We start from the raw sequence: 27,161 nt of genomic DNA on the forward strand, positions 1-27,161 counted from the left end.
TGGGCTAAATGTGGGCAAATAGACTAGTTTGGTTAGGCACCTTGGCTGGCAAGGACCAGTTGGGCTGAAGGGCCTGTTTCAGGCGGTATTACTCTACCACACTCTGTGTCTTTATTATATAAAGATGTATTTTTAGAAACTCTATATCTTTGGACGGGTTGTTTAGTGATGAAGGCAGGCATTCTGTACCAATCCTTCAACGTCGTTGTGATGCCACTTTCAATGAATTATGGACCTGTATTCCCAGATCCCTTTGTTCTTCCACACTCCTCAGTGCCCTACCACTCACTGTGTAAGACCTACCCTGGTTGGTCCTACCGAACTGCAAAGCCTCGCACTTGTCTGCATTAAATACCACCTGTCACTTTTCGGCCCATTTTTCCAGCTAATATAATGCAGATCCTTCTGCAAGCCATGATAGCCTTCCTTGCTGTCTACTACATCCCCAATCTTGGTGTCATCCGCAAATTTACTGATCCAGTATCCACATTATCATCTGAATCATTGATATACGTAGATGACAAACAGCAAAGGACCCAGCACTGATCCCTGCACCACACCAGTAGTCCAGTCAGACAGGCAACCCTCTACTAACACTCCCTGGCTTCTCTTACAAAACCAATATCTAATCCAATTTACTACCTCATCTTGAATGTACAGTGACTGAACCTTTCTGACCAACCTCCCAAGCGGGACCTTGTCAAATGTCTTGCTAAAGTTCACGTAGATAAATCCACTGCCTTGCCTTCATCTACTTTCCTGGTAACTTCCTCGAGAAACTCTAAAAGATAGGTTGGACATGACCTACCATGCACGAAGCCATGCTGACTATCTTTAATCAGTCCTGTCTATCCAAATAGTGACATTCCAGTCCCTTAGAATATCTTCCAATAACTTTCCCTCAACTGATGTTAGACTCATCGGCTTATAATTTTCTCTTTTATGTTTAGAGCCTTTTTTAAACAGTAGAACAACTTTAGCTATCCTCCAATCCTCTGGTACCCCTCATGTTGCTAAGGATGATTTAAATATCTCTGCTGGAGCCCCCTGGCAAATTCTGCATTTGCCTCCCGTTAGGTTGATGGAACACCTTGTCAGGCCCTAGGGATTTATCCACCCTGATTTGCTCAGGGTAGCAAGCAGCTCATCCTATGTAATCTGTACAGGGTTCATGGAGTTGAAGCCGCTTTGCCTCACTCTGCATCTATCTCCTGAGTAAATACAGATGAATTCATTTAAAATCTACCCAATCTGTTTTAGCTCCACACATGGATTATCATTCGAATCTTCCAGAGGACCAATTTTGTTCCTTGCAATTCTTTTGCTCTTAGCATATCTATAGAATCCCTAAGGATTGTCCTTCACATTGTCTGCTAGAGCAACTTCATGCCTTCTTTTAGACCTCCTGATTTCTTTCTTAAGTGTTCTTTTGCATTTCTTATAATCCATAAGTACCTCATTTGTTCCTACCTGTGTATACCTGCTATGCACCTCCTTTTTTTCTGTTAGCCAGAGCCTCAATAGCTCTTAAAAAGCAAGGTTCCCTGCACTTATTATTTTTACCTTTTATTCTGACAGGAACATACAAGCTTTGTATTCTCAAGTAGTGTGTACTGTTCAATTAGTTTCAGTCCTTAGAGTTGTGGAAAGGCCCAGTAAAGAACCCAGATATTCTTATATGTAGCAAGTACAGGTATGGCTGCAAGCGGGTTAAACAGTCTATAATGGATGGAATTCCCCTGACAGTTTAAGCAGGACCCTACTCCCACAGAAACATCCCTAACTGTGATTGTAAAAATAGGGGTGGATGAATGAATGTCTTATCAATGCCTTGTATGAATTTGGATCATACCATTCAAAATGGCTGTCATTAGAATTTTACATACATACAGAATAAGACTGTTAAGTGTGATATTCAAGATACAAGATTGCTTATTGTCATTCTTCAGTACACAAGTCTAAAGGAGAATTAAATGAATTTTACTCTGGATCCCAAGCACCATAAAAACCCAATAAGCATAAAAAATGAAAAAAAAAACAATAAATATAAATATAAAAACAATCCTATAAGATACAACATACAAGTACCATGTCGACTAATTATATGCAACATGAGCTGATGAGTATGCAGTGGTGACTTACTGTGTGGAGGTGTTGATCAGCCTGATATTTTGGGGAAGTAACTATTTTTGAGTCTAGTGGTGTTGGAGTGGATGCTGCATATCCTCTTCCCTGATGGGAGTGGGACAAACAGTCCATAAGCAGGGAGTGTGGGATCCAACATGATATGCAAGCATGGATAGAGGATCATTTAACAGAAAACTGAATTGCAATAAGTGGGTGATCTACAAAATTCAAGATTGTTTACTGCAATTTACAGTACAACACATGTAAAGGATAATGAAATAATTGTTACTCTGGATCTGATACAGCACAAAAGGCATAATAATAACAACAATAATAATAATAACAACCACCAATAGAATAGCATGACCCTCCATGGAAGACATCCCCAATATCTGAGCAGACTAGATTAGATTATGAAGACATGCAGCCCTCTTTTTTTTTAAGAGATGCCAACAAGGAAGTGTCAAATGCCTGGCTCAGAGTTGGAACACCTCTTCCCAGAATCAGAAAGGTTCCTTGTGGCAATACAGGACCAGTTAATAAAAGACCACCATATTCAAGATGATAAACATAGAAAATGCTGAGGAAAAACCAGAAACAGTCCAACACATTACAGGATCCTGTAGCAGTTTAATACAATCTGACTGCTTACACACGCGCAATCAGGTAGCAAATATCATTCATCAAAATCTTGCTTTAAAATATAAACTCATTAATGAAATCACACCTCACTATAAATACAAGCTGGATCCAGCTTTAGAATTAGAATACCATAAATTATATTATGATTGATCAGTTATTACAGATGGGACAGTCCATAATAACCATCTAGGTATAATAATACGGGACAAACAAGCAAGAACAACTTATTTGATAGATAGAGCCATTCCAAACACACATAACTTACAGAAATCAAGAAGTGAAAAACACTAGAAATATGCTGAATTAAAAGAGGAAATTGAAAGACTTTGGAACATGAACTGAATAGACATTGTCCCAATAGTAATATCTACAACTGGTGTCATCCCAAAGGCACTATACAATAGCATTAAACAATTCGGTTTGCACAGTAATATCTATGTAAACCTTCAGAAAGCCACAATACTAAACACCACTGGTTCCTAGCAATTGAGAAATGAGCATGCTTGGCAATGCCTGTATCTCAGGTTTTACCAGCTTGAGCTGAGAAAAAAATAAAAATAAAAATAATAATAATAATCTGTATCATAATATAGCTTAGATACATAGATTGACTGTATGCTTGTAAAGTGACACTAGGTACAGGAATGTAAAGTTGATAAGCTGTAACAGATAGACACAGGGGTCAGTATTGGAACTTCAGCCTACATTAATCAAAGGTCTGGGAACACTGAACAATGCTGATGGTGATACTTTAGTAGTCAGTGAGGAAGAGAATTCTGTAAACCTATACAGAGAGCTTAAAAGGGTAGACAAAATATTTGCAAGGAGAGCAAAATCTGAGGACATATGAAATGATCACTTATGGTAAGAAGAACAAGAGAACAAAATATTGTTTAAAATGAGACAGTGAGAATTCTCACACAGAGTATATAGGAAGTAAGCATGCAGGTAATAATGTAGGCAAATGCAATATTGGTCTCTCTTGAAAAGGGGGTAGGGGATAAAGTAGGGAAATCTTGTTGGAGCTGCACTGAGCATTGGTGAGATCACACATGAGTGCTCTGTACAGTTTTGGTCTTCTTATTTAACCTGACTTGCATTACAGAGTTTTGGTTTTATTTAACCTGACATGTACTACAGAAAGTTAAGAGACGGCTCATTAAGTTGCTTCCAGGAATGAAGGAATTGTTATACAGGGAAGGATTGATTAGGTCTCTACTCACCGAGGTTTAGTAGAATAAAAGGTGACCTTATTGAAACATAATTCTGAAGGGATCTGACAGGATGAAAACTGAGAGTTAGCTTTCCTAAGGGGGAAAATGGAATTAAGAGGCAAAGTTTTCTGAGAAAAGGATTGGTTACTTAAGATGGAGATGGGGAGAAATTCCTTCTCTCAAAAGGTGGCAAATCTTTGAAATTCTTTACCACAGATTTACTCCATGTTCCTGATTGTCTTAATACCTCAGAAAGATGAAGACACTGAATCATTGCATGCATTTAATTCTGAAATAGTCAGATTCTTGGATTATGGAGTAATTATGGAACATTGGGAACAAGCAGAAATGTGATGCTCAAGTGAGAGCAAATAAACCATCACCGTAATTAATGGTGGAGCAGCTGAAAGGGATGTACCCCTGCTGTTGTTTCTTGTGTCCTGATTAATGGGATGCAAGCACAGTGAATGCAGGATTTGCTTCAGAATCCCTTTACCAGTAGTCCATTCACTAAGAAAAGAGTTATTGCCACCTGTGCCAAACCCTCGGGATTTGAGACCTCTTTCCTTGATAATATGGATTCTTTAAGAGAAAGTCACATGTCAATGACAGTTTGAAGGAATTGAACTTGAATAAGTGCAACAGAAACTGACGGAGTTAGTAGGTGTGACGCAGTTTGGTGAAAAGAATTGACAGTGGAACATGTGAAACTGCTAGCATGGACTAAGTCAGGAACTGTAAGTTCTTTACCCTCCTAAACCACAGGTCCATTGCAAGAAACCTACACAGCCAAGCATAAAATTCCTTTTCCTTCCTTTCTCTGACCAACCCTGTCTTGAGGCATATAAAATAATCTATTTCTTCCACTCTACTGCAGATTGGCACATTCCTAGGTCAATGCACACTGAGGGGCTGGAACCCATGTAGAAATCCCTTAGACATCACCCATGGAATGTATGTGAAAGAAAAATTGCTGGCACACTGGTATAATAAATATTGTACATAAATGAAACAATCTGTTAATGGCAACACATGAATTTCATGTTTTATGTATTTGAAAATTTTATGAATCAAGAACAATTCAAGGAAAAAAAATATTAATTCCAAAAGCTCATGCTCCACATCTTTGTTGAGGGGGCCAGGATTGCTAGCATGACCAAGGGACGTATTAAATTTAGTATGTATAGTTTCCTCATACACTGAACCTCAACTATACTAACGGATCTTGAAGATTTGAGTTAGGATTTATTCAACAATGAACTGACTTTGTGAAGGGAGGCCTCTTTCAAATCTCCAGATCAATGAAACACAAGTGTCATTAAAACGAATTGCTTTTGGCTTATGGGTTTCAACATTATTTCCTTGCTTTAGGTACCCCACACTAACTGGAAATGCAATGGATTTAGTATCATAGTACAACTAAATTTATGTTAAATATTATATCAGATACGAGGCTGGTTGCTACCTTTTACAAGTTACACTATAAGACTAGTGAATTTGTCTCAATTTTAGGAGCTCCTTACAACAGATTTCTGCTTGTTCGTCAATACCAATTGGGGGGGGGGTGGAATAACATAATTCAACTTCACTTGCCCATTATTGAAATATACCCACAACCTATGGACTTACTTTCATGTTCTGATATCTCATATTCTGGATATTTATTGCTTATTTATTAAATTATTTATTTGTTTATTTATTTTCAAACAATTTATTATTATTAATTTATTTCAATAATAATAATTAAAATTAGTTATTTCTTTTTGTATATGCACAGTTAGTTTGTTGTCTTTTTGTATATGCACAGTTTGCTGAATGCCCAAGTAGTGGTGGACTTTCATTGATTCTGTTATGGTTAATATTGTATGGATTTATTGAGTATGCCCACAAGAAAATGAATCCTGGGGTTGTATGTGATGGCATATATGTACTTTGACAATAAATTTACTTTGAACTTTGAATACTGAAACAATACAATAACAATATATTTAAGGCAATTTATTATTACCTCTAAAATACTACAAAGTATTCAAGAGAATTATCAAATTAAATTTTACTCTGAACTATATGAGATGATAATATGTCAGATCAGCAAAAGCTTTAAATATTTTTTCAAAGGCATTTTGCCTGCAAGAAAATGAATCTCAGGTGACCTCTACATATTTTGATCATGAATTTACTTTGCACTTTGAACTTCAAGGAGGGACGAGAGGTAGGCAAGTGGAAAGGTTTTGAGAAGGAATTCCAGACTTGGCAGATGAAGGAAAAGGGTGGGACAATGAAAATTTTAACCCCTTAGATAAGAATGGAAGGTACTATAAAACAAAGGAGGGAATCTAACTTAACATACCCATAGTTTAAAGCAGTAGAATGCCTGAAAGTGTTTAGGAAGTTAGGATAGAAACCATAAGATAAACTAAGGAGACAAGAAGAGTATATGAGAAAAATATTAGCTAGTAAGATCAAAGGTAAATTTATTTTTTATGAGTACATAAACATCAAAGGAATAATGAAGGGAAGAGTTGTCCCATTAGAAACTGGAATGGTAATCTGAGCAGGATGGTAGGGAAGGTCAGTAGGATCTTAATATATACCTTGTGGCTCTTTTTACAAAAGACATGGATGATGCCAATCTTGTATTTAGAGTCATAGAGTACTACAGCTTTGGCTCATCTACTCCATGTAGACCTGATCTTCTAGCAACACACATAAATGTTGCTGGTGAACGCAGCAGGCCAGGCAACATCTCTAGGAAGAGGTACAGTCAACGTTTCGGGCTGAGACCCTTCGTCAGGACTAACTGAAATAAGAGCTAGTAAGAGATTTGAAAGTGGGAGGGGGAGGGGGAGGGGGAGATCCGAAATGATAGGAGAAGACAGGAAGCGGAGGGATGGAGCCAAGAGCTGGACAGTTGATTGGCAAAAGGGATATGAGAGGATCATGGGACAGGCGGCCTAGGGAGAAAGAAAAGGGGGAGGGGGAAAGCCCAGAGGATGGGCAAGGGGTATAGTGAGAGGGACAGAGGGAGAAAAAGGAGAGAGTGAAAAATAACATGTGTATATAAATAAATAAATAACGGATGGGGTACGAGGGGGAGGTGGGGCACTAGCAGAAGTTTGAGAAGTCAATATTCATGCCATCAGGTTGGAGGCTACCCAGACGGAATATAAGGTGTTGTCCCAGACGGAATATAAGTTGTTGTACCCAGATGGAATATAAGGTGTTGAATATAAGGAATATAAGGTATTCAAACTTCCGCTAATCCTTGTATTCTCAAACTTCCGCTCATTTCGGATCGCCCCCTCCCCCTTTCAATTCTCTTACTAGCTCTTCTTTCAGTTAGTCCTGACGAAGGGTCTCTGTCCGAAATGTCGACTGTACCTCTTCCTAGAGATGCTGCCTGGCCTGCTGCGTTCACCATCAACTTCTATGAGTGTTGCTTGAAATTCCAGCTACTGCAGATTTCCTCGTGTTGGCGTGACCTGATCGTCTGCCTAGTCCCATCTATTTGCACCAAGAACATATCCCTCCAAACCCCTCCCATTCATCTACATATTCAAAGTTCTCTTAAGGGTTTCAATTCAACCTGCATCTACTTCTTCAACTGGAAGCTTATTCCCCACTTGCATCACTGTACTACTTAAAGCAAGTGAGCATAAAATGTTGAATGGGATAACCAGAGTAAAAATATTAAGGTGTTTAGCATCTTTGAAAACTCTCATGTGGCTTCTCATACAAATAGAAGAGGAGAAATGCCAGGGACTGGAAGATAGTTAATGCTGTTTAAAAAAAGAAGGGATATATATCACCACATAATCACTGAACAGCTCAGCTTTGATGGTGGAGAAATTATTGGTGTCAATTCAAAGGAACCTTCATTTGGAACGGCACAACTCAGTCAGGAACAGCCAGTATGGATTTTTTAAAGGAACATCCTGACTAACTAACTGAACTTTTCTGAAGCAGTAACAATGAGGATGATGAGGGCAGTTCATCTGATGTAATCAATTCGGAAATGAATGTGTATGGCATGATTAGCAAAGTTGCTGATAATACAAAATTAGGTTTTTTTTGCAAGTGAAGCAGGTGACAATGAATCATAAGGAGATCTTGATCAGTTAGGGAGATGGGCTGAGGAATAGCAAATGGATTTCAACTTAGATAAGTGTGAGCTGATGCCTTTTTGACATTCAAACCAGGATAGGAACTATAGTATGAATGGCAGGGTACTGACAAGTGCTGTGGAACAGAGGAATTTGTGAGTACAAGTGCACTGATCACTGAAAGCAGCTGTACAAGTCGACAGGGTGATGATGACGGCACTTAGCGTGCTGGCCTTCATCAGTTGGGGCACTGAATTAGGAATAGGGACATTATACTACAGTTATATATTTCGTGGAGATGCTGCACTTGGAGATGCTGCTTTTGGTCATATGAAAAAGACTGTCAAACTAGAAAAGGTGTAGAAGAGACTTACGAGGATGCTACAGTGTCTGAGTTATAGACAGAGGTTGGTCATGTTGTACCTTTATTTCTTGGAACATGGGAAAATGAAGCGTGTCCTTAGAGAATTTGTATGAAATCATGAGGGATATGGTTATGGTGATTGCTCATAGTCTTTATCCCAGGTTTGGGGAATCTAAAACTGGAGGACATAGTTAATATTCTAAAGGGAGGATGAGGAAGCCGTGGCTGACATGGGAAGTCAAAGACAACCTAAAAGAAAATAAGGGGGCATATGGTGTAAAAAAAATTAGTGGGAAGAGAGAGGATTGGGAAGCTTTTAAGAAACAAACAGAAGGCAACTAAAAAAGCCAAAGGGAGAGAAAAGATGAAAAATGAAGGAAATCGAGCCAATGATATGAAAGAGGATACCAAAAGTTTTTCACATATTTAAAGAGTAAAAGAGAAGCAAGAGTGGATATCAGATCACCGGAAAATGACACTGGGAGGTAGTAATGGAGGGCAAAAAATGGTGGAGGAATTTAATAAGTATTTTGCATTGGTCTTCTTTATGGAAGACACTAGCAGTATGCCAGAAATTCGAGAATGTGAGTGTTGTTGCTATTACAAAGGAGAAGGTGCTTGGTGAAGATGAATGGTCTGAAGGTAGATAAGTCACCTGGACCAGATGGACTGCACACCAGGAAAGTAGCAGCTGAAGAGACTGTGGAGGCTTTGGTAATGATCTTTCAAGAGTTACTAGAATCTGGAATGGTTCTGGACGACTGGAAAATTGCAAATATCACTCTGCTCTTTAAGAAGGGAAGGAGACAGAAAAAAAGGAAATTATAAGCCAATTAGCCTGACTTCACTGGGAAGATGTTGGAGTCCATTATTAAGGATGAAGTTTTAGGGTAAATGGAGACACATGATAAAATAGGCCAAAGTCAACACGGTTTCCTTTAGTGGAAATCTTGCCGACTAATCTGTTGAAATTCATTGAGGAAATAACAAATAGAATAGACAAAGGAGAGTCAGTGGATGTTGTTTTCTTGGTTTTCGGAAGACCTTTGACAAGTTGCCACGCATGAGACTGCTTTACGAGATAAGAACCTATCATACGACAGGAAAGATAACGGCATGGATAGAAGATTGGCTGACTGGAAGAAGGCAAACAGTGGAAGTAAAAGGGACCTTTTCTGGTTGGCCGCCATAGCTAGTGGTTTTCCACAGGGGTTGGTATTGGGACCGCTTCTTTCCATGTTATGTGAATGATTTGGATGATGGAATTGATGGTGTTGTGACAACGTTTGCAGCCAATGCAAACATAGGTGGAGGGGCAAATAGTGTTGAGGAAGTAGAGAGTCTGCAGAAAGGCAAACATTGGGAGAAGGGGCAAAGAAGTGGCAGATCGAATATAGTTCAGGGAATTGTATGACAATGAACTTTAGTAGAAGGAATAAAGGTGTAGACTATTTTCTAAGTGGGGAAAAAATTGAAAAATCAGAGGTACAAAGGGACTTTGCAGGCAGGATTCCCTAAAGGTTAAGTCAGTGGTAAGGAAGGCAAATGCAATGTTTGCATTCATTTTGAGAGGACTGGAATACAAGAGCAAGGATGTAATGCTGAGGCTTTATAAGGCATTGCTCAGACCACACCGAGTATTGTGAGCAGTTTTGGACCCCTTTTCTAAGAAAAGATGTGCTGGCATTTGGAGAAGGTCCAGAGGAGGTTCACAAGAGTGATTCCAGAATGAAAGGGTTATCAAATACTGAAAGGTCTGGATAGAGTGGATGTAGGGATAATGTTTTCTGTAGCGGGTGAATCTAGGACCAGAGGACACTGCCTCAGACTAGAGGAATGTCCATTTAGAACAGAGACGAGAAGATATCTTTTTAGCCAGAGGGTAGAGGATATGTGAAATTCTTTGCCACAGGTGACTGTGGAGGTTAATTCATTGAGTAGATTTAAAGCAGAGGTTGATATGTTCTTCATTAGTCAAGGTGTCAAAGGTTACAGGGAGAAGGCAAGAGAATGGGGTTGAGAGAGATAATAAATCAGGAATGATGGAATGGCCTAATTCTGCCCCTAGGTGTTATGATCTTATTGAAATAATATAGGAAGGGAGATATTTAGAAGAAACCTGAGAGGTCACACAGAGAGTAGTGAGTACATGGAATGAGCTGCCAGAGGAAGTGGTTGAGAAGGGTATGCTTGTAACACTTGAAATATTTGGATAGGTACATCAATAATTTCAGATATGCAGATGACACTGTGTTAATTGCAAGTACGGAGGAAGAACTACAAAACTTAATTGATATAATTGTTGAAGAAAGTGCAAAAATGGGTCTATCTATCAATTGCAAAAAGACAGAATGTATGGTAATATCCAAAAAGAAAGAGAATCCTATCTGCAGGCTGAAAATAAACGGGGAAGACATAAAACAAGTACAGAACTTTTCCTACTTAGGAAGCTGGGTGACATCAGACGGCAGGTGCGACATGGACATCCAAAGAAGAATAGGGATGGCAAAAGACACCTTTACGAGAATGAAGAGTATACTGACCAACACTAAACTAGGCATGACAACCCGCCTCAGAGCACTGAAATGTTACGTTTATCCAGTTATGTTATATGGCTCAGAATGTTGGAGAATATCTAGTAACATGAGGAAATGAATTGAAGTAGCAGAGATGTGGTTTTTGAGAAGGATGCAACGAATATCATGGACGAAACAAATATCTAACGAGGATGTCATGAACAGAACAAGCACAAAAAGAGAAAGAATGTATGAAATCATGAAAAGGCAACATAACTTCATTGGACATGTGATTAGGAAAGAGGAGTTAGAATGCACGGTAATTATGGGAAAGATTGAAGGGAAGAAAGCAAGAGGAAAACAAAGACAAATGATGATGGGGACAGCAGCCAGAGAACTGGAAATGAATACCAATGAATTGATCCACTTGACTCAAAACAGGAGTGTGTGGGCCATGGCAGTCAAAGTTCAAACTGGGCATGGCACCTGATGATGATGGTGATATGGAAAGGAAGAGCTTGGAGGGTCATGAATTGAATGTGGATGAATGGATGGATGCCGTGGTTGGTGTGGACCAGCTGGGCCGAGAGAACTGTTTCCACACTGTATTACTCTACAACTCTAATTTAGCTGTGTAGAGGAAAGCTTTGGTCTCCAGGAAGATATCAATGCTCTGGTCAATTGAGCAGAAAAGTGGCAAACTTAATTTAGAGAGGTGCAAGAAGAGGTGCCACACAGCAAGGGAATGGATAATAAACAAACAAGTATGGACAAGAATATCACAGATTCTTAGATGTAAAAGGAGAGTTGATTAAAAAGAATTAGGGGATATTTTCCTTTATTAGTCATGGTCTAATATACAAGAGCAGGAAGGCTTTTGCCAGAAATATATAGTAGACCACAGGATAGACAAAGTATGCAGTTCTTGTCTCTGTATTACAGGAAGAATATATGATTACACCAGAGAGGGTGTAGTGGAGATCTATGAAGATGTTGACAAGACTAGAAAATTTTAGCTATGAGGAAAGACTGGATAAGCTATGGTTGTTCCCTTTGGAACAGAGAACGCTAGGGGTGACTAAGCTGGGGTGTAGAAAATTGTGAGGCACAGACAGATGAAGAAAACAGGAAGCACTCTTTGCATATGGGTCAAAAAAAGAGGGATAAACTCAAAATGATTGGATGAAAGTTTAGAGGAATGATGAAAATAACATTTCTGTAAGATGGTGATGGGGTTTGGAACTCAGCACGGGAAAGTGTGGTGGTAATGGCAGAAACCTTCGTGACATTTACATGGCACCTTTATTTGTACTGGAAGAACCCTGACCCATAGGGATATGGAACTAGTATTGGAAAGGGGAGGGGTTTATAAGAATGATGGGTTTCTCTTTTTTGACCAGTACAGACGCAATGGGTTAAGTGAATTCCATCTAGTGTCAGAGGTCATTATGTCAAGGAGTCACACAGCATGGAAACAGACCTCTTGGCTCATCATACCCAATGTTAACCATCAAAACTGCTCCTACTTTTCTGCTCTCAGCCTGTAATCTTGTCTGCCTTGGCATTTCAAGTGCTCATCTGAATATTCCTTAAATCTGTGGTAAATTTTCTATGAATTCCATGATCTTAATGGATAGTTCCTTGCTGAGAGATGTTCACGGATGGTCATGAAGCCAGAATTTAAGGTTAATATCCTGAAGGACAAAATTCTTGTTGGAATGAATGGCTGGAGGAGTTTACAGAATTAGAGAGGGGCAAGACCATTGAAGGATTTGAAAAATATTACAATTTTTTTTAAACTTGAGGGCTGCTAAACCAGGAACATATTTCAGCTCAGTAATGACGAATCGTCTGGTGTGAGTTAGCATTAATGCAACAGGATTTTGGATAAGCCCTGGTTTATAGAGGACTGAACAAAGAAAGCAGCCAAGAATGTATTGGAGTGGTCACTTCTCAAGTAGACGAGGGATCAGTAAATGAGCTTAAGCAGGGGTGGAAGGGGTGGTTAATGAGGAAGAAACAGTGGGCATTGGTGATGCTATTGATGTGGTCTAAAGCTCATCTAAACATTGCAAAAGTGGAATGAAATAATATACAAATAATTTCCTGTATTCAGAACATTGTTTCTGTATAATTCCCGCACCGTGCTCCTCAAAGGTTAGGTAATGCCAAATAAAACAACAAGAAATAATTATTTAAACACTGGTACACCATTAGAAGCATCCATCAGAATTACTGCTGTACACTTTCACAAGTCTGCAAACTGCTTCATGAAAGTTAGCAACGAACATCTTGCATGGATTTTTAGCTGACTCTAAATCTCATGGGATGCTGTGCACTTCAAGGGATTCCGTGTAACAAATAAAAAATATACAACCCAAATGTAGCTTCAAAGGCACTGAACAATACCTTGGGATAATTTACCCCCACAGCACCATTACACCAATCCATGGCCAATAATGTAAACACAATTCTGTCATGAAGAAATACTGTCTCAATGGGATCCTATGTCTTAAATATATTGGCGCTGCAATCTCTCCTTTGTGCTCAGGAGACTCAACTTCTTTCATTTTTACATTCCAGGATATTTGTTTTAGTGCACAGAATCGGCAACTACATGAACTACAATTTGGCATTGTGTATTGGGCACACTCTTGAGATTAAGCAGTGATACAGACTTACGACAAAGTATGTAATAAGGTGCATTCCTTAGATGTCATTATGTAACACTATATGCACTTTGAGTATTTCAGTATGTAGCATTGTGAGTGCTTGGTGGATTGGACCATGTAACCTTCGAAGCTAACAAACATTTTATTCTAAGTCTGCTTGCTACTCTTTCATAGATACACTCCATTGAGAAAGTCTTGGTGGAAGACAGTGTGATAATATACAATGAAGGCAGTAGCACAGTACTTAGAGCTGCTGCCTCACAGCACCCAAGACCTGTGTTTGATTCAGACCTCGCAGAGATTGCTCCAGGTGACCGTGTAGGTTTCCTCTGAATGCTTTGGTTTCCTCCCACATCCCCTAGTTGGTAGCTCCTTGGTTACAATAAATTGCCCTGAGTGCAGGCAGGTTGTAGAGGGGAGTAAATAGGCATGCAAGAGTTAATGGGTTATGGCAAAATAAATGGGGAGAACGGGATCAGAGCTGGCAAAGAATTTTTGGGCCAAATGGTCTCCTTTTATGTTACAAGCAAATATGAAAATATAAATATAGCCCATGAATATACAGGGAATAGAGGGACATGGATATTTCATTGGTAGAAGAGATCAGTTTAGTTTGGCATTTAATTACTAGCTCAGTTAGTTTCTACTTCATTCATTAACTGGAGACAACTAAGTTCCTTCCTCAAGTGGTTACCATTTCCTTTTCACATTATGAGTGAATGTACAGCATCTTCACTGTATGCTCTACAAACCTGTGATCATCCAAAACTCTTCTGCGAACCTATCATGATTTTACGCCTCTGCTTGCTGGTCTTCAATGGTTCACAGTTTAGCAGTGTCCTTATATTAAAATTTCAACCCCTTCCATGGGTTCTCCCCTTCCTGTCTCCGAGATCCACACTAATCCCATAATTCTTCGAGATTTTAGCATCGCTCCATTTCTGGCCATTCACCCCAGAAGACCATCACTCCACCACTGAAAGACATCCTTCCGGCTAGCAAGGTTCTATCCCTCCTGAAACCTCTCTAGTCCTTTACCTTTCTCTCCTCTGCGAAGCTTTTCCTTCAATCTTACCTTTGATCAAGCCTTTGGTCATCTGCCCTCCTGACTTTTTACGTGATGTAGTTTCAAGCTTAGTTTGAAAGTAACATGTGAGACATTTTTTGAGACATTCTACCACATGAAAGGTACTGTGGAAATGAAAACCGGTGTTGCTGCTGCTAGTTAGTGTTAGGCAGGGTTAAAAGGGTAGGATTCCCACCTCTGAAGCAAAGTGCCGTAGATTCAATTCCACCCTCCCCCTGGGTACTTGAGAGGACATAAATCTGGTTTAACACTCATGTGTATCTATGACAGTGTTGAAAACACCACCTCTCAGATTAGATATTAAACTCGCATCCTGATTGTCTCCTCAGGTGTGCAAAACAGATGCCATGGCATTACTGCACTGATAAACTAGGAAGTTCCACCTCATTCTTTGGCCAGAAGTTACATAACCTCGCAAAAATAATGTTCTCCTACTCTTGTTTCTGGGATGTGGCAATATTCAAACAGGATGTTGTGTTTGCAACATCACTAGGATGAGTGTTCTTTAAAAGTAAAGCTATAAAGCATTTTGTCTCATGCTTATGTGTCAAGGTATTTTAGGTAAAAATTCAACCTCTACTGTGTGGGCCAAATGTGAACAAGTATGCTGTAATTATTTGTGTGTTTATCACTGAATTTTGTTTCTCAATTCAGGACAAATATATTTAAGACATAGGTTGTTGGATTTTTGGATATCATGACAACTAATGAGAAAGTGGTGCTGCAGTAAAAGGGCAGCCACAATCACATCAGAGAATGCGCAAAGGGCCGAATGGCCTATTCCAATTCCAATCTCTTGAGTTTAACATTCTTTTCGAACTCACCCCTGAGGAGCACAGCCTTGTTTGGGCAGAAAAGCAAGATGATCAATTTTACACCCTTTGAAACAGCAGTTTGCATGTTTTCGTTTAAATTAGTAATGCACATGATTATTCTTATTGTGTCCATATCACTTTCCCAGTTCAACCTGTATGCCGAGTTCATAACCTTTGTGCATTGCATGATTCATTTGTTAAGCAGAAGTCATTTCCAGAGTCCACACTGTTCTACGCCCGCACCCCGCCCCCCGCCCCTGAAAGTAGGATAGGTATAATTAGCAACTAAGTGAGGCAGTCACTGCTAAGTATGTACACCTCACTGTCTGTAGCCAGCAATGTCAACCTCTGTCACATAGAGGCAGATATACCAACAGCACCTCAGTTTGGTTCAATGTAAAATACATCGCTTTATTTAATATTTTAATTATTTTTATTTTTTGTGGCTCCTTGCAGACTGGCCCATGTTCAGGAAGGACAGAGAGATTTCAACTCTGCTTATTTTCCTCCAAACATCCATCACAAAATATTAACGCAATAGGTCAGGGAGATGGCGTCCGCTCTCTCTCTTCATGAAGTGACTCACTTTCATGTGGAACTGCATTAGGAACAGGCTGGCCCAAGAACAGACAAAAGTGACATGATTGAGCAAGGCAGATTCTAAGGACCCAGCCTCTGGAACTCAAAGCTATGATTTGTTTAATGAGCTGACAAATGTTCTAACATTTGTGGCAAACATCCATAGGCTGCATTTCAGTATAGCTACATTCTGAGCACACTCCAAATTGATTGTACCAAGGAACATTACGTTATACTGTATATTTCAACTATTGATTGAATTGAAGCCATAATGGTAATTAAACACACTTCTAATTGGCAGAAGCTATAGTGATTTCTACAGCACAGAAATGGGTTATTTGCCCCACTTCATTCACGCTGGCATTTATGCTTCATGCTAACTTTCTCTTACTTATTTTCATTTTACTGTTTCTGCCGTGCATACCTTTCAAAGTCAGAACACTCTTTTATCAGTAATGTTCACTGTGGAGGAGATGCTTGCAAATGAACTAGCTTGTAGACATTTGTATTAAGTGTATTTCAGGGCAGTAAGCGGAAAGGTAATTTCACGTCACCTAATGCTGGAGACTGGAAAAGGGAGAACGTATTTACAGACTTCAAATGAAGTTGCACTCCCGTAACTTGAGAGTTAATAAACTTTCTGCTACTATGGTTGCAAGTACCACTGAATTCTCATCTCAAATCTGCCAGCCGTGTGTGTGTGTGTGTGTGTGTGTGTGTGTGTGTGTGTGTTTGTGTGTTTGTGTGTGTGTGTGTGCGGTGCGCGCGTGACTCTGCCATATTTCTAGAGGTTGCTATGTGATCTGTCCCACTCCTCAGGACATCATTCTGTAACCCCATGAAACACGTACCTCCCTTTGACTGTGTCACAAACCAGATCTAATCTGAGAATCGCTACATAAGCCACCAGGCCTACAGCATGCCTTCTTAAAGATCAGAAAAGGAAGGCAGAGGAATTAACAACTGTGCATTGAAAGGAGAAATTAATAGGTTGCAATGCTTCATTCTGCGGGCGAAGGGGAACAGAGCTACTGTAAATGACAAGTCATTTATAGAACTTGTTAACACATGTAGACGAATAGAACACACACAAAATACTGGAGGAACTAAGCAGGTCAGGCAGCATCTATGGAGGTAAATAATGTCAACATTTTGGGCTAGGACCCTTCATCAAGACTGGAGAGGAAGAGTGCAAAGCCAGAATAAAAAGGTAAGGGGAGGGGAAGAAGCATACTGTAATAGGTAAAAGATGAACCAATTTGAGGAGGGAGGATAATGAAAAGGAACAATGTGAGAAACTGGGAAATGAATGGTGGAAAAGGCAAAAGGATGAAGGAGGAATCTAATAGGAGAGGACATTACACCATGGAATAAAAGGAAGGAGGTGGTTAACCAGAAGAAGGCGGTGGGTTGGTTTTGAGGGAGGGGAAGAGAAGGGTTGAAGGGGTCATAGGAACAAGAAAAATTAAAGTGGGGGAGGAATGAAAACAGTAGTTACCAGAGAAATGAATGTTGATGCTGTTCTTGCTGGAGACTACCAAGATGGGATATGAGGTGTTGCTCTTCCAACCTGTGGCTGGCCTCATTGTGTCAGTAGAGGAGGCCATGGATAGACATATTGGTGTGGGATTAGAAAGAGGAATTGAAGCGGGCAGCCAGCGGGAGATCCCGGCTTCTGCAGCAGATAGAACAAAGGTACACAACCCCTAATCCATGTCAGGCCTCACTGATGTAGAGGAGGCCACACTAGCAGCACCAAGTGCAATAAATGACAGCGACAGATTTACTGGTGAAGCACCACCTCCCTTGGAAGGACTGTTCAGGATTCTGAATAGTGGTGAGGTAAGAGGTGTAGGGGTAGGGGTTGGAGGTAAAGAAGATAAGCACATGGAGTTCTACAAAATGCTTTTGTACAACCCAAGGCTGTACCATTCCCATGGTAGGGGATTCTAGGACAAGAGGGCGTAACTTCAGGATTGAAGGACATCCATGTAGAACTGAGATGCAGAGAACTTACTTTAGTCAGAGGGTGGTAAATCTGTGGAATTTGTTGCCACGATTGGCTGTGGGGGCAAGTCATTGGGTATATTTAAGGCAGAGGTAGATAGGTTCCTGATTAGCCAGGGCATCAAAGGGTATGGGGAGAGGGCAGGGGAGTGGGGATGACTGGAAGAATTGGATCAGCCCATGATTGAATGGTATAGCAGACTCGATGGGCCGAATGGCCTACTTCTGCTCCTATATATCTTATGGTCTTGTGAAAGGCGCTGTATAACTGTAACAATGAAGGGTTTGAGAAGAGGTCAACCAGTCCGGGCTTACGCTCAGAGGAGTTTATAAGAATGAGAGGTGATCTTGTTCAAAATGTAAAATTCTGATGGGCCTTAACTGGGTAGATGAAGAGAGCATATTTCCATCTCAGGCCAAATCTGGAGCCAGAGGGATTAATTCAGAATATGAGGTCACCCATTTAGAAAGAGATAAGGAGGAATTTCATCTTCTACTGGGTCAAGAATCTCTGTTTGGACCCCAGGATCATCGAACACTTTCATAGGTGAGATTGACAAATTTTTGATTGTTTACCAAGGAGGGCACATGGGAACACCCCCCAGCTGTAGGTTCCTCTCCAAGTACCACAACAGCATTATTTGGAAATAACCTTACAAAGTAAATTTATTAACAAAGTACATATATGTCACCATATACAATCCTGATAATAATTTTCTTGCGGGCATACACAGTAAATCCAAGAAACATAATAGAATCAACGAAAGACTGCATCCAACAGGATGGATAAACAACCAATGTGTAAAGGACAACAAACTATGCAAATACACAAAACAAACAAATAAACATATAAGCAAATAAGCAAGCAATGGATATCAAGAACAAGAGACGAAGAGTCCTTGTGAGTGATCCCATAGCTTGTGGGAACAGTTCAGTTACGGGGCAAGTGAAGTTATCCCTTCTGGTCCAAGAACCTGATGGCTCAGTAGAATAATTGCTCTTGAACTTTGTGGTGAGAGTCCTAAGGCTCCTGTACTTTCATCCTAAAAGCAGCAGTGAGAAGAGAACTCGGCCTGGGTGGTGGGGGCCATTGATGACAGATGCTGCTATCCTACAACGACCTCCGCGTAGATGTGCTCAATGTTGGGGAAGCCTTTACCCGTGATGGACTGGGCAGTTTCTGCTACTTCTTGCAGGAGTTTCCATTCAAAGGCATTGGCGTTTCCATACCAGGCTGTGATGCAGTCAGTCAATACACTCTCCACCACATATCTATAGAAGTTAGTCAAAGTTTGAGAAGCAACCAGTAAATAACCTCTCCTTCACACATCTACAGAAGTTAGTCAAAGTTTTAAATGTCATGTCGAATCTTTGCAAACTTCTAAGGAAGCAGAGGCGCTGTCATGTTTGCCTCATTATTGCACTTACATGCTAGACCCAGCACAGAACCACTGAAATGATAAAACTGAGGAATTTAAAGTTGCTGACCCTCTCTACTTCTGATGTCCCAATGAGGACTGGTTCATGGACCTCTGGTTTCCTCTTCCTGAAGTCAATAATCTGCTCCTTGGTCTTGGTGCTTTGAGAGCTTGGTGAGCTTGGTGGAGTAACATTTCAACTCCTGCCTGAGAAGTGACTTGGATCTGCTCCAGTTTGTCTACTGGCACAACAGAACCACAACAAATGCTATTTCATTGGCTCTTTACTCATTCTTGAAGAACTTGTTGTTGTCTGGTCACTCAACCAGATTTACAGTCTCCTTCCTAAGGCTGACTCGTCAGCACCTTTGATTTGGCTGATGAGTGATGTTGTCAGGTAGGAGAAACAGAAGCCTGAAGGCACACACTCAGTGATTCAGGAACAGCTTCTTCCCCTCTGCCATCCAATTCCTAAATGGACATTGAACCTGTGAACACTACCTCTCTTTTTAAATACATATTATTTCCGTCTTTTTGCACGATTTCTAATCTATTCAGTATAGGTATACTGTAATTTATTTACTTATTTATTATTATTATTGTTTTTTTGTTCTCTTCTTCTATATTATGTATTGCATTGAACTGCTGCTGCTAAGTTAACAAATTTCATGACACATGCCGGCGATAATAAATCTGATTCTGATTCTGATAAGGAGCATCCTGATGTCTGCATCTTTGTTGTCCATATATCCCAAGGATGAGTAAAGAGCCAATTAAATTACATCTGCTGTGGACTGTTAGGAAAACTGGAGGAGATCCAAGTCACTTCTTAGGCAGGAGTTGATATGTTACATCACCAACCTCTCAAAGCACTTCATCACTGTGGATGTTGATGTTGCTGGATGATAGTCATCGAGGCAGGTTGCCACATTCTTCTAGGGCACTGGTATAATTGAAGCCTGCTTGAAGCATAGAAACATAGAAAACCTACAGCACATTACAGGCCCTTCAGCCCACAATGCTGTGCTGAACATGTACTTACTTTAGAAATTACTCGGGTTACCCATAGCCCTCTATTTTTCTAAGCTCCATGTACCTGTCTAGGAATCTCTTAAAAGACCCTATCGTATCCGCCTTCACCACCGTTGTTGACAGCCCATTCCACGCACTCCCCACTCTCTGTGTAAAAGCTTACCCCTGACATCTCCTCTGTACCTTCTTCCAAGCACCTTAAAACTGTGCCCTCTCATGTTAGTCATTTCAGCCCTGGGAAAAAGCCTCTGACTATTCATATGATCAATGCCTCTCATCATCTTATACACCTCTATCAGGTCACCTCTCATCCTCTGTCACTCCAAGGAGAAAAGGCTGAGCTCACTCAACCAAGCATTAGGGTACCTCAGATTACTGAAGTGAGAGGTTTAAGATATCAGTGAACACTCCCACCAGTTGATCAGCACAGTTCTCTAGTACTCAGACAGCTAACTCATGTGGGCCAGATCCTCTCTGTGGATTCACCCCACTGAAGGATGCTCTCATGTCAGCCTCAGAGACTGAAATCACAGGGATGTGGGGGACTGTAGGAGTTTGTGAAGGTTCCTCCATGTTTTGATGGTCAAAGTGAGCTTAGAAGGCTTTGAGCTCATTTGGGAGAAAAATCTTATTGTCATCTATGTCGCTTGGACAATCATTGCCACCAATCCTGGAGTTCCTTAACAAGTAACATTATAAGAGTATTTTTACCAGTGAATCAAGAAAGCATAATCATATTGAAAAGCAAAAGAGGCTAAAGGAGCTATATAGCTTATTCCCGATGTGATTAAGTTCTTGTGTGATAATTATTATTTGCCCATTCTACTATTCCTTAAACTCATGAAGTTCTCAGCAACAGGTAAAATTGTTGCAATCATTCTCCTGTAAAAATGTGTTATTTTTCTGTACGTAACTGCAGACAATATCACTTTAGCACAGTTTTAAAATTAACTGTCTTTTAAATACACTTAATTAATTGGAATAATAATTCATCATGTAATAAGTTCCTGCACCTAAGATAGACCTCACGAAATTAGAAAAACTGAAGTTTGATTTTAAAAAATAATCACCCTTACCTCTGCTATAATTCACAAGCATTGGCCATGCTTGAGCTTCTCAACAATAATAACTTGTCCTCAGCACAGGGAGCCACCCAAAGGCATTTTACAGGAACATTTTCATAAACAGTTTGACACCAAACTATGCAAGGAAATACTGAGACAGACAAACAAAATAGAGTTTTGCGGAGGTTTTCAAAAAGAGGATCAGGTGAAGAGGGTGGGAAGGAACAGCGACCAACTCCAGAGCTTAGGGCAAATGCAATTGAAGAACCAACCGCCAATGATGGAGTAATTAAAATCAGGGAATTACAACAGGACTGAATTGGAACACCACAAAGATATTGGGAGTCCAATCACAAACAAAAGAAAATCTGCAGATGCTGGAAATCCAAGCAACATACACAAAATGCTGGAGGCAGTATCTATGGAAAAGAGTACAGTCATTGTTTCGGGCTGAGACTCTTCATCCGGACTCAAGATATTGGGAGGTTATCATTTAAGAGGAGGTTGCAGAGAGGGGCAAATCGGTGGGGATGAGACTGTTGTAATTATGCCATTGTTGAATTGGGAATGGTATGGATTACTGAACTAAAGTAAAACATTTTAACACAGGAGACATAAAAAAAACACATCCAACCTCATTCTCATTCAAGGCCCATGCACCTACAACACATTCTCGGATTACATTATTACATCTGTTTATTTCAGGTCAAGCAACTCACAATGGTGTAATCTCTGTGACAGTAACTTGCAATGATATGAGAACAGGGGAATTATCCAAGTGGCTTGGCCAACATTTCCTTCAATTGACATCACTAAACAGATTAAATGATCATTATCACATTGCTGTTGTGGGAGTGTTCAAACTGACTGTTGTGTTTCCCACATTACTACAGTGACTTGTACTTCACTCACTGTGAACCACGTTGGGACATACATCTGGAGGCCGTACAAAGGCACATCCTTAGCTAAAAAAATGTGTACAACTCACTGCATACAGGGAGGCCTGGAAGAATATCTCAAAAGAAATAACACAACATTATTGTACATAGTCTAGGGTCTGAAATAAAGTACTAAGTAAAATAATTATTATGTCAATTCCAGCTTTGAGCATGATGGTGGAGGGAATGAATGATCTCTGATTGCAATTTCATGGGCAGGAATAGGTTAGAGATGGTGTTGGGGTTTAATGCCAATATTTCACATTAGGGAACAAGTCGAACTGGATTCAAGCTTTTATTATTTTCTTAACGGAAGTGTTACAACTATAATTGCAGTATTGAGAAAGGCCAGTTTGTCCGCTGAGTTGACAAAATCAATGCTGAAACTGTTCAAAAATAATCCACTGCTTTATCCACTCCTTAAACATCCATTGCAACTAGTTTTGAATGTTTATTTATTTTCTCTTTTTAAAATTAATTGTCTGTGCCAGAACAACTTCTGAAAAAAGTGCAGGATCTAGAATGATACAACAAATGCAGAAATAAATCATCCAATATTCCTGCATTTCTGCCCGGCCTCCCCTGCTCTTTCCACAAGATATTCCAAATTCTTCCATTAAGCAGTCTGGGTACCCATTACTACTACAGCCTTTCTACTATCTACAAGGACGAAATCTGGAGTTTAGTAGAATATTCCCAAGTTCAAAGTAAAATTTATTATCAGAGTACATACATGTCACTACCTACAACCCTGAGATTCTTATTCTGCGGGTGCACTTAGCAAATCTATAGAACAGTAACTGTAAACATCAGGAACTATTAACTGTAAGCTAACTGTGCAAATGCAGATATAAATAAATAGCAATAAATAATGAGCATGAAATAACAAGATAACAGAGTCCTTAAATGAGTGTAGTTATCCCTTTTTGTTCAACAGCCTGATGGCTGAGGGTCATCTGTTGTTGAACCTGGTAGTGCGAGTCCTGGAGCACGTTTACCTTCTACCGGATGGCAACAGCGAGAAAAGAGCATGGCCTGGGTGGTGAGGATATTTGACAATAGATGCTGCTTTCCTACTGCAATGTTTCATGTAGATGAGCTCAGTGGTTGGGAGGGGTTTACCCACGATGTACTGGGCTCAGTCCACTACCTTTTGTAGGATTTTCCACTTAAAGGCATTGGTGTTCCCATCTCAGGCTGTAATGCAGCAAGTCAGCACACTTTCCACCACACCTCTATAGAAGTTTACCAAGGTTTTCGATGACATGCCGAACCTCTGTAGACTTCTGAGGAAGTAGAGGGCGAGAGCAGTTGCAACTTGAAACAGCTCTACTCCATCCAGTAGAAAGCAGTCTGCACGAGTGGCATACGCTAAACATTCATTCTCTCTTCTAACAGCACAGAGTGTACACCATCTACAAATAACACTCCTTGGTTGCACCACCTGCATCTTGCAAAACCATCAGGAATGTCAATGGCAGCAGAGGCAATGGGAATTCCACTGCCTGTAGTTTCCTCTCCAAATTGTACACCTTCCTGACTTGAAAACATATCACCTGTCCTTCATCACCACTGGGTCTCAATCTTGGAAAACTTCCCCATCCACAGACCGCTGTAGTAGTTCACAAAAGAGGCTCACCACCATCTTCTCAATTAGGATTGAGGATAAAAAAGCACAGGCCTTGTCAGTGATGCCTGATCACAAAATAAACAGAACATTATCCAATTCTTTTGTTGAATGTTGCTTCGGAACCAGTCTTGATCAAACTTTCAGGAAAAACATTCCTGATCACCAACATTTTATTGTTTCTTCATGTAACCTTGGGCCCATTTAGTAATTTGTCTCCTTGAGTTATTGATTCCTCTATCACCAGAAACAGCTTTTTTTTTAACTGTACCAAAGCCATTCATGATTTTGAACCTCCTTTGCTTGAAAGAGCTTTGCTCTCTTGACTGCTTACTGCTAAGAAATGAGGGGAAATGATCTTGCTTTACTTTTCAAAAAAAACCAAAGCATTCAGCTCCTAGGGATGGGGTCCTGTGAGTCCATTATCCTGGGCATAATATAATAGCTACTGTGCGAAAGGTTGGCTAATGAGAATATTGCACAAGTGATTGAGAAGATAACATGGTGAGAGGTAATTGAAGATATAACAAGAGGTATTAACTAAGGTTTTGGCCATTGCTTTCTCCTAAGCACAAGGAAATAGAAATTCATCGTTGTTCATGAACATTAGATGACCACTAGAAAATCAACATTCCCCTGTTGCCAATAGGATAAAGTCTCTGAAGTAAAGTGAAAATGGATTGCTGGCTTTGTAATTAGTTTAATGCTACAACCAAAAGCAAATTTCTGTACTTGAGTATCAATAGTGCATGCAATTCAATCTATTCTCTACCATAGGCATATTGATCTTCACTGGGCAGTGAAATGCAGGGGAGGAAAATCAGTCAGGTTCTTAAGTTGGGCTACATGAAGGAGATGGGATGTAGGGTAAGGTAAGGATTGAGATGCACAGGACCAGACTTCTCCATTCTTCATTTTGCTCAGCAATGCTCCACAGTGAGAAGATAAGAACAACTATCTACCCAAATCTAAGGTATCTTTCATTAAAAAAAATCGTGATTAAACTTTTTAAAAAGATGATTGGAGTAGTCGATGTGCCGGCTCGGAGAGAGAAAGATTCTTATTGTTGCTGTTTTTAAAGAAAATAAACTTTTAATTTCTGTTTCAAATAATAAAGAAATGGAAGAATATTTATAGCATAGACTCAATGGGCTGATTTGATTCCTTCTATGCTGTACCTTAAGGTTCTACAAGCGCATTTGTGAGTTGAAGATGGCAGATTACAGTGAAGATGCCATCACTGCCTCACATTGCCAGTGGTCCAGGTTTAATCCTGTCCTCTGGTGCAATGCTTGCACACTCTCCCTGTGACTGCAGGTATTTCCCCTGGGTGTTCCAATTTTCTCAAACATTCCAAAAAGAAGTGGGTTAGCAGATTTATTGGCTGTTGTAAATTGCTCCTTGTATGTAGGTAAGTGATAGAATTTGATGGAGAGAATTGTTGGCTAATCTGGGGAGAATAAAATGGATTAATTTAACAATGAGTGGTTGATTTTTGGCACAGACCTGGTGGACCCAAGGGCCATTTCTGAGGCCTGTATCTCTCTATGACTGTGATTCTGTAAATGATTTCCTGGCACTTACGGCATATTTAATTTCAGTGATGTTAGATTTGTCTCAGTATTTGTCTTGATCTCATAAACTCAGGAAAATAGCCCTCAATCTTTAACTATCCATACAGGAGTTTTCATTCCATGCTCTGCTGTACATATCTCAGTCTTAGGTTTTGTCCTCAGCTTCAAGTTTCTTCACATTCAGTGCCCCAGTGAATGAAAATCTAAGTAGCTATGAATATGCGTGAATAATATTTAACTGTGGAGATGTTTGACGTTTGCACAGTTGCATTGTGTTGCACTTTCAAGAGCTTAAGTTTGTGACTGCGCTTAGACTGGGTCCGAGAACTTCACGGCTTTCCACAATTGAGAAAGAATATTACCAGTATCTGTAAGTGCTGAAAGATTCCTTTATGGCAGGAGATCTGTGGAGAACTTTCACATGCTGGGTGATGAGTATGATTCCATGCACTGTCACAAATTGAAAGTGTGTCTGTCTTTATTTTATTAAATAAATATCCAAAATTACTCTTTCTAGCTATATTAGATATCGTAATTTATTAGAAGCTTAACCCAATAAACTAGCAAACCTACAAGTGATGGTCACTGCCACACAGAGGATATGGATTACATTGCTTGAATTCTCAATCATATTTTCTTTGCATTGAGAAGTCACAAGGTATCAGATGATGGTAGTCTTGTTTTGGGTGAAGAGGTTGTGGCTTAATGTCCTACTACAGAGCCCTGTGAGGAAGATCTTGATTGGTATACTGTGCAATATAGAGGGAGTGCTGCACTGACAAAGATGTCTTGACTCAGATGAGATGTTAAAGTGTAAAAGAAAACATTGTGCGGGAAGTGCAAGTATATTGTCTAATATTTATCCTTCAATTGCCATCATCTTCTCCCCTCTCCTCTCCTCTCCTATCCCTGCATCTGAAAAACTTTCTTTGTATCTGACTACGGACAGTTCTGATGAAAGGTCATTGACTTGAAGTTTTCCTTCTGGGAGGCTGAGGTGTGCAAAGCTCTCCATCCCCATTCAAACAACTTTCTACAGGAACACCATTGTGAGTGTCCTGTCTGTCTGCATCATTGTGTGGTATGGAAGCTGCAAGGCATCGGACAGCAAGAACCTATAGAGGATATAAAAACTGCCAAGAAGATCACTGGGGTCTCCCTCTGCCATTTGTGACATTTACCGGACGCGTAGTAGACAAACGGCCTGAAGCATTGTCGAGGATCCCCAACACCCATCCCACTATCTTTTCGACCCAAAATTGCCAGGAAGGAGGTACAGAAACATTGGGACTAGGAATGCCAGACTGGGTAATAGTTTTTTTTTCCTTTTGGCTGGGAGACCTGCCATGACTGGGGTCTCATCGCTAGGACGGTAAGTTGTT

General features: G+C 40.1%; 1 protein-coding gene across 2 annotated transcripts in view; it reads right to left on the reverse strand.

Annotated features, from left to right (window-relative positions):
- ism1 (isthmin 1) overlaps window positions 1-27,161 on the reverse strand; it is an 88,880-nt gene that overhangs the window by 56,154 nt on the left and 5,565 nt on the right. The window lies entirely within an intron of this gene.

This window comes from Mobula hypostoma, chromosome 8, assembly GCF_963921235.1.
Source record: "Mobula hypostoma chromosome 8, sMobHyp1.1, whole genome shotgun sequence".
Classification (NCBI taxonomy): Eukaryota; Metazoa; Chordata; class Chondrichthyes; order Myliobatiformes; family Myliobatidae; genus Mobula; species Mobula hypostoma.